Source organism: Saccostrea cucullata, unplaced genomic scaffold (genome assembly GCF_032062105.1).
Source record: "Saccostrea cucullata isolate Sc308-1 unplaced genomic scaffold, CSIRO_AGI_Scuc_v1 ctg50, whole genome shotgun sequence".
In the NCBI taxonomy this organism is placed as follows: Eukaryota; Metazoa; Mollusca; class Bivalvia; order Ostreida; family Ostreidae; genus Saccostrea; species Saccostrea cuccullata.
This window is the reverse complement of record NW_026931583.1, coordinates 121,176-130,757: the sequence shown is the minus strand read 5'-3', so window position 1 is coordinate 130,757 and position 9,582 is coordinate 121,176. Positions and strand designations below refer to the sequence as shown.

Below are 9,582 nucleotides of genomic sequence, written 5' to 3'. Positions count from 1 at the left end.
GGTCTATATGATTTATAGCTTTAACCATGGCCACCCATGATGTACACCCTGGGCCTGGCCGTCCACCCTGGCCTTCCCATGCTTGCATCCTGGAACTCCCAGGGTTAGGGTCTTTTAACCCTGACCGTCCACCCTAGCCATCCCATGTTTACATATTTAACCCTGGCCGTCCACCCTAGCCTGGCCAATCCATGTTTCCAGCATGCCAATCCCATGCTAGCCTGGCTTGCGTACCCTTGCCGTTTACATCCTGGCATGCCCAGGCTAACCCTGGCCATGGCCAAGAGACCGGGTGACCTCGATCATTCCCAAGCTTCTACGAGACAACCGGCCAAGATTCCAAGAGAAAGAGATTTGGTCGGCCAAGATTCCAAGAGATAGAGATTTTCTAAGGACGCGGTTGTGGAGGCAGCGTGGTCGTATGAATATTAGGAGGCATCGTTGTCATTATACATTTTATGTACGTATATATCAATAGTATTCTTTGGTATTTAACATACACATAACAATAATTCTTTTTATTTGATGTAAATTATACATGAATACAGTTTTTGCAGTTATTTTACTTTCTCCTTAAACTGATCTGAGCCAGTCTCTCCTGATCGAGGAAATTCGAATGAAATTTTCATTTTGTATTGAACCTCAATTAACTTTCCATAACTCTGTTGATCTTGTTTTCCCTTCAAATTATTTTTCATATCAATAGATTTATAAAATATGATAGAGGCTATATAAGTTTATTTTTGGGGTGGAAGGGGGATCTCTTGAGATGCCAGATATTTTGAAATTCATAATTATGCCCTCCTTCGAAGGAGATAGGGCATATTGCTTTACTAGTCGGTCGGTCTGTTGGTCCATTTAGTTACCATTCATTTTCTTCACAACCGTTGCACACATTGATATGAAATTTGGTATACAGATTTATCAGCTGAATATGTAGGTCAAGTCCCCCCTCCAACAACTTTAATTTATATCAAGAGATGTTTGTAAAATACTTATGCCCCCCCCCCCCCCCCCCAATTGGAATTTTTCTAAGTCCAAAGGGCATAACTCTGACAAAAATGGTGCGATCGTACTCCAAACCAGAACATTCAACCTATGAAAGAATTTATCGGAAAACAGCACATTGTATATGGGACTTTATTGCTAATTTATTCTCTTAACTACCTCAACTAAGCTGCTGCATAATATTTAATTTTATCATTTTTTTTCTTTACTTTTTTCTCTTTAGTACAAGGTAACAGTGACTAGCTTGTACTGAACCATGAACAAAACTGCAGATCCATACAAGTTTAAGATTTGTTGTACATGTAGATCAATACTAGGTAGGTTTTCTTTTAAGTCAGTTGTAAAAGAAGAATTTCACATTCCTAAGAGTTATCTCCAGTTGTCGGCATGACTCATTTTCCCCACATGTTAATAATTTTAATCTTCAAACATTATCAGACAATTTCGATCTGCCAACTGTATTGCCAGAGTATGGGGCAATATGAAATTATTGTATTATTTGCAGATAATTTAAATGACTTATTCATGTATTTAAAAAATATTAACTGTTTATAGTATTTCAGATTATCGACACATGCTGACTGGAGTCTATGGGTATAGGAAACCATTTTGTAGTAATAAAAAATGTGCAGGTGAAAGTGGTACACTTCCTTTTATTGCAACTTTCTGGGCCTTTTTGACAAGCACAACCAATGGTCTACCTAGTAAAAGTTTCTTTGGCACCAAGGCAACCCTATTCCAATGTCAAGGTCAAAAATCAAAGGCCAGAACTGATGTCAGCTGGAAAGATACAACATTGTGCATTGGACTTGCAAGATAATTAATTAATGCACCAGTTTCATGTTCAAAGGTCAGTAATAAATAGACAACATGCATTGTATATTATATCTTTTTTATTAGGTAGGCCCAAGTGAGCTTTCTAAAATTAATTTTTGACATTCGGTAATGTTTATATATATTCAATGTGTTTTACTGAGCTTGTCAGAAAGCCTCGAAAAGTTGTGATTGACACTTAAATTAATTTATAAGCATTTCAAATTTTCAACTTGTCTATCTGCTTGCAATTTGTTTTCAGCTAAAGGGAAAACCAGGAATAATACATACTGGAAATACAGATATATTTTATGTTTTCCAATGTCAAGGTCAAAGGTCAGAACTGATGTCAGTGACAGTTGGAAAGATACCAGATTGAGGATTGAATTTGCCAGCTGGATAATAAATGAATGCACCAGTTTCAGGTTCAAAGGTCAGTGGCTCCAAAGTTTTAGGATACAGAGAACTACTTCATTTTCTAATTTTTATGGCCCTGTAATCGAAGATTTGGGGGTTTTTAGTTTTCGTTGTTTCTGTCTGTCTGTTAGTCTGTCTAGCTGTTTGGTTGTTTGCAAAAACTTTATTATTGCCTAAAACTTTTGATTTAGCGGAGCTCTGAATTTCATGTTCCGTACGTGTAAATCTTCTGACAAGACCTTTTTTGGTAACACCAAATTCGACTTTTTGACATTGAACTTTGTTTGACACACTTTTACACAAATTTCCAAACTTTTACTTTGGCCATCACTTTTGAACAGTACAGTGTATATGCTTGGACTTTCATACTTCATATATATATTCTTTGTGACAAGACCTTCTACTGGATACCAACAACTTTGACCTTTCGACCTTGACCTTGGAAATTTTCATACTTTTGAAAAACTTTTACAATGGCCATAATTATTAAATAGTAATAAGGGCTAGGGATTTCATTTTCCATATATGTAATCCTTGTGACAAGACCTTTCTTTTAAAAAACAACAATTTTAAGCATTTGACTTGACCCTGTAGTTTAACCTTTGCCAAAACTTCTTAACGGGTGGTGCTAGGGATGTCATAATAAAATTGTATTTTTTGTGAGAAGACCTTACTTTGGGTACCAACATATTTAATTTGCATTTAAGAAAAGTTTAAGGTAGGTCAGTACTTTCAAAATTGTGTGTAAAAGCTTTGTTTTATTTTAAAACCTTAAATTAGTCATAAACACCAATAAAAACATATCTTTGCAGATTAATTTTAATACAAAATATCTCAAAAGTAGAGATCTTTAAAGAACATAAAGAAGTTTGATATTATGTTTTATTTCGCTATGCACCAAATCACGTCAAATGTTAAAACTTATGAAAATCAAAATATTCATTTGCCAAGAGAATATTTGAAATATTTATTGGAAAACATGAACAAATTGATGTTGGATCTGTCCACCTTTTTCAGAAAAACAAGATGTGTTTGTGAAACACTGATGCCCCTGTACGACAACATAGCAATTATTAAACTTTTCTTAAATGCAATTTTAATATATTGGTACCCAAAGTAGGGTATACTCACTAGAAATACAATTGTGAAATATGAAAGAAGGCCAAGTATAAAATCTTTTTCGTAAGTACATAAGTCTTCAAGGTCAAGTTCAAGTTAATTGGTATCCAATGAAAGGTCTTCCCACAAATAATACATATGTGAAGTATGGAAGCCCTAGCCCTAACCTTAACCCTTCAAAAGTTATGGCCAAGGTAAAAACTTTTTAAAAAGTTGGTCAAACTCCAAGGTCAAGGTCAAAGGATCAAAATTCTTGATGTCAAATGAAGGGTCTTGTCACAAGGATTAAGTATATAAAATGTGAAAGCACTAGCGTTAGGCTTCACCCTTTAAAAGTTATGGTCAAGGTATGCTTTTTAAGAGAAGGTCACACACTTCAAAGTCAAAGGGTCAAAGATCATGGTATCTAATAAAGAGTCTTCTCACAATGATTACATATGTGAAGTATGAAAGCACTAGCCCTTACCATTCAAAAGATATGGCCAATGTTAAAGTTTTTTCATTAGTATCAAATGAAAGGTCTTTCCAAAAAGAATACATATATGAAATATAAAAGTACTTGTATCTACTGTTCTAAAGATATTACCAACGTAAAAGTTTGGAATTTCTGTGTAACAGTGGGTCAAACTAAAAGGTCAAGGTGAGAGGTCAAATTTGGTGGTACCTATAGAAAGGTCTTGTCACAAGAAATACATTTGTGAAATATGAAAGTCATAGCTCCACAAAATCAAAAGTTATGGGCAAGGTTCAAGTTCTTGCAGACAAACAGTCAGACAGAAAGACACGACAAAAACTATATACCCCCCAAATTTTGTATATATGGGCATAAAAAACCCAAATATCTTTACATTTAATAATTCTTAAAATCTAAACTGTTTATATGCCATATTTTCTTTTAAACTATTAAGAATTGTATCTAAGGTTAACAAAAACACACACTTTATCATGGTTGACCTGATGAATTTATCAAAACAGCCTTTTGAACACGTATACCCCTATTTTTGGAATATCCATTTTTTTCAATAATTTTATGCAGCAATCAAAAAAAAGTCAAATTTATAAAGATATTATAGGCTTCAAATGGTCAATAAAGGCAATTAAGAATTTTGTGTATAATATGCTAAATAACAGATCCTATGGACAGAGTGCAAAGTGTTAATTCCCATCTAGATAATGTATATTATTAAAATGCTTTGTATGCACAATGACACTATAATAAACAAAGAGATACTTGCTAATTATTTTCAATCATCCGAAAAGATTCAATAAGTCATAATCAGAATTATATATTGGTGTGGAAAATTAAAACCGGATCCGTAAAAGTATGGTCCTCCTTTAATCTTCGCTATGTTGCCATACAGGGCATGATCAGCATCAGTGTTTCATGAACACATCTTGTATTATTAGGTCACCTGAGTAGACTAATGCATCTGTTTGCGTCCATCATGTGTTGTGTGTTAACATTCAGCTTCTTTTCTGCAACCACTGAATCAATTTCAACCAAATTTTGCATATAGCATCTATGGATGAAGGGGAACAAAAATTATGAATTCAATGGTCCCTGATCTACCTCTAGGTATTAAATATGCTATGTGTATAGTTATGATAAGCAATGGTGCCTGTTTCAAAATTGTGAATTTCATGGCCTTTGGTTTAAAACATGAATCAAATTCAATTGTTTGAAAGTTTTTAGATGATACTCAGGTGACCTATAAGTTGTTACATGATACTCAGGTGAACTTTAAGGCCTGTGGGCCTCTTGTTTAATATAATGTTGCACAATGATAATTTACAAGTTCTTTTTGATAATACATCTTTAATTGTCATGAATTGTTTTTTTCTTGAAAGTCATCAAGGCCAAGATCAACTCCATAAAATGGTGAATATTTCATCAAACTTAACTTATACCAATAACTGAATCCAGAAGAGGACACTCTTGATGGGTATAATGTAACACAGGGCTTCACACGTCAGGTATAGTTTTCTAATTTCAAGTTCAGAAATTCGTAAAGATTAATTGACCTTAAATTTGAAATCTGACAGCATGGAAAAACATTAAAAAAAGATCAAATATTTTTAGAAAAGAAAAGTTTAAGATGTTTTTAATTAATTTTTCTATAAATTTCAAAATATGTACTGAAATCAAATGGGGTAACAGATTTTGCAATGTGAACTGAAATGGAGTAAAATTACTTTTCAGATTTTTGCAGTAAAGGATGCCTTTACCAGTTGAAGAAGCTCAGGTTATCTATTGATAGTGTTTTGTGTTTTGCCTACAGAGATAATGACATTATATAAAAAGAAATCTTTATTGTATTTCAAAGAATTTCATTCTCAGCTCACATGAGCTGTAAGCTCAAGAGAGTTTTTTTCTGATTAAAAAATTAATATTCACTGTAAAGCATCTGTTTGTCTGTAAATTTTTTCAGTCTTCTTCTGAGCCACTGGTTTTATTTTTAACAAAGCGTCTTTGGAATCAAAACTGAACCATACCAGCAACTCAGTTTTGAAATCCGTTTTAATGAAGTGAAAATGTAGGTAAATATCAGCACCTGTAACATGCATCGGAACTGCATTTTGGTCTGATGGCTTAATTATGAAGATAGAAAAAGTATTATTCATGCTTGACCTTTCATCTACAGTCATTACTTTAAAGAATTTGTCTCTATTCAACCTTGTTGCAGGGGTGTAATATTTAGAATGAAGAGCATCTTCTGGTGAAGATGCACCATATATGGTGCACCTTAATCTTATCAGCATGCTCAATTTGCAAATTATTTTACACTAAACAAATAATTATAAGTCAGCATAATTGATGTAGCATTAGCAAGTTCACAATAGTAATGATGATGTAACCGGCCCTTAGAAGGTGGGGGAGACCCTTTTTCTAGTATAGTACTTTTAAGATGTTGGGTCCCTTCCCTGTCCACCTCATACGGATGCGTCAACAAACAGCCAATTTCAGGATTTAGATGGTTAATTATACCCCCGCAAAAGAAGTTTGGTGGTGGTGGTGATGGGGGGTTATGTAGGAATCAGCTTGTCCGTCCGTCTAGTTAACGTCAGTCCATCTGTCTGTGCAAACATGTCCGGTCCATATCTTTCTTACGGAGGATCATTAGAATTTACTACTTCACTCAGAAAATGCTCATGACCTAAGGGTTTGTCATGACCTTGATGCAAGGTTATCTGTGCAAGGTCAAGGTCACTGAAAATAAAATGTTCATAATTCAAGTTTGGCTCATATCTTTCTTATGACTTGGTAAGTTCCTATCTCACACAAAGATTCCTCATGGCCTAAGGGTGTGTCTTGACCGTAACCCAAGGTCATTTGTGCAAGTTTATTGTCACTGAAAGAAAAAAGTTTATAATTTGTGCTTGGTCCATATCTTTCTTATGGATACTCATTTACACAAAGATTGCTTATGACCTGAGGGTGAGTCGTGACTTGGACCCAAGGTCATTTGTTTATACGTAAGTTCAAGGACACAGTCAGAAAAAAAATTCATAATAGATGTCTCCTCCATATCTGTCTTATGGATAAAGTTGTTGAGTTCTCATTTTACACAAAGACTGCTTATGACCTAAGGTTGTGTTATGACTTTGAACCAAGGTCATTATGCAAGTTCAGGGTCACTGACAGAAAAAGTTCATAATTCATGTTTGGTCTGTATCTTTAGTCTTCATTTTTTTGATTAGGCTGCACCTTTGTTTCATTCATAAAAAATGTATTGAGCAATTACATTTGCAATAAAAATTATTTTAACATATCTCTCTTCTCTTAAATCCATAAAATATTCAAGAATTGGCATCTCTGAAAAAACCAAGCTGGGAGGTTTATTTTGACCCTTTTGGACAGTCTAGTTTGTTTTTCTTTTGGTTGTCAATTTTTGGGGGTAAGCCCCCACCCCACCCCTACTTCAGGCCTATGTGATCTAACAGCATTGCTCAATCAGTCGAAGCAAAATTTTTTTATCAAATATGGGAGAATCCACAGCTCAAATTTGAATCCCTTTCCATTGTCTGTTTAGGCCATGCTATTATATAAATTCTTCAAATTCATTTGACTTTCTTCGCTCACAACTTTTGTTAATTATTCATAGGAGAGGACCCACGGGCCTTATTGGTCACCTGAGTAAAATACAGTCCTGAACAGAGATTATTCTCTAAGATTTAATGCAAATGTGGCGGCCAGCCAGGTTTGATCGCCGGTGGCCAGATAGCTCAGTTGGTGAGCACCTGACCGGAGTTTCAATGGGCCTGGGTTCGAATCCTAGTCTGGTCCGTTGCATTTTCTCCTTTCCCGTCACACATCAATGCAAAATAAAATAACAACAGAAAATATAATAAACTGAAATTATAACATCCAACAAACTTTTAAATTTATACCAAATTCAATTTATTTCACTAACAACATTTTCAAATTTTGTCTTTCCATTCAAATCAATAGGTAATTGCAGCACAATGATCATCCAAACGAATTTGACATTTACTCAAGTTATTCTAAGATGAAACTAGACATAAGTCCACAGGACACAAGTGCCCTCCCTAGGGTTCTACATTATTAATGCAATAAGAACATCTGTATTAGACTAGTATATGGAGATGATAATAACAAATACCTTGAATGGTTTGGATTCACGGAGTTTAATAAATACAATATATACGTATAGTACAATCATGTAAAGTAAAAGATCCCTGGGAAGGTCAAGGTAAAAGAATGGACAAAATTGATAAGTATTTAAAATTATCTAAAAATATATATATGTAACAGTTTCTTTGAAACTGTACTAAAAACAAATTAAAAACAAAGGTTCCAGGGGCCACATCGCTAAACTGAGCAACTGGCTATGTAAAACTAAAAGTAAAAATCAGTACAGTATTGAGAAGTTTAAGTATAAAAGTGGGTTCAAGGGAGGAAAGGTAGGTGGGTATCAATCTACACTTCCTACGGATACTTTTTATTAAATATGATACATAAATTACATATAAATGGCTTTGCTGCTTATAAGATGAAAAATTTATTGACATAGCCTTTATATTCCTTTGTATAACTATGGTCCACTTTTATGGCTCCTCTATTCTCCTGGATGGTCATGATTTGAAAAAACTTGAGTTGAATCTATACTACCCGAAGATGCTTCCATATAAATGTGAACAATCACAGCTTTGCTGTTCTTGAGAAGATTTTTCCAGAGGATGCTTCCTTATAACTATGACTAACCATGGCTTTGCTGTTCTTGAAAAAAAGAATTTTTAAGATTTTACTTTTGTATTCCTATGTTAAACTTTGATCCCCCATTGTAGTCCCATCTTTCCCCCGGCCCCCGGGGTCACTGATTTGAACAAAATTGAATCTACACTACCTGAGAATGCTTCTACATGAGTTTCATTTTTCATGGCCCATTGGTTCTTGAGAGGAAGAATTTTAAAGATTTTCCATATGTATTCTTATATTAAATACTGACTCCCCATTGTGGCCCCACCCTACCCCTAGGGGTCATGATTTAAACAAACTTGAATTTACACTACCCACATGAGTTTCATCTTACCTGGTCCAATGGTTCTGAAGAACAAGATTTTTTTAAAAAAATTCATATATATTCCTATGCAAAATTTTCATCAGCCATTGTGGCCCCTCCCGACCCCTGGGGGTCATGATTTGAACAAATTTAAATCTACACTACCTGAGGATGCTTCCACATGAGTTTCATCTTTCCTGGTCCCGTGGTTCTGGAGAAGAAAATTTTTGAAAGATGTCATTGATTTTTCATTAATTCATAATTATTTCCCCTTGGAAGAGGGCTTGGCCCTTCATTTGAACAAACTTAAATCCCCTCCACCCAAGGATACTTTCTGGCAAGTTGGGTTGAAATTGGCCCAGCGGTTCTTGAGTTGAAGATGAAAATGTTAATAGTTTACAACAACGACAGACAAGGGACAAATTTTGATCAGAAAAGCTCACTTGAGCCTTCGGCTCAGGTGAGCTAAAAAGGTGAAAATTAAAAGAAATGTTGAAGCACTTGAATCACTCTCATCAATATGTATCGGTATGAAATGCAGATAGTCAAACATGTAGATACTGTATGCCTCAGCCATATTCATGGACGGGCATAAAAATTTAAGTGAATTCTACAGGCTAAAAGTCATTATTGCATTGCACCAAGCACCCATCTACGTCCATATAATATCCACAGGAAATGAAATCCTCGGCATGAATATTAA

The 9,582-nt window shown here is 34.7% G+C and overlaps 1 long non-coding RNA gene across 1 annotated transcript; it reads left to right on the top strand.

The window, feature by feature from the left end:
• Window positions 1-1,580: 1,580 nt before the first annotated feature.
• Window positions 1,581-5,758, top strand: LOC134233071 (uncharacterized). Its single transcript, XR_009984909.1, has 4 exons — window positions 1,581-1,858; window positions 2,151-2,269; window positions 5,220-5,326; window positions 5,558-5,758. It is a non-coding gene; the product is annotated as an uncharacterized LOC134233071 (long non-coding RNA).
• Window positions 5,759-9,582: the final 3,824 nt, after the last annotated feature.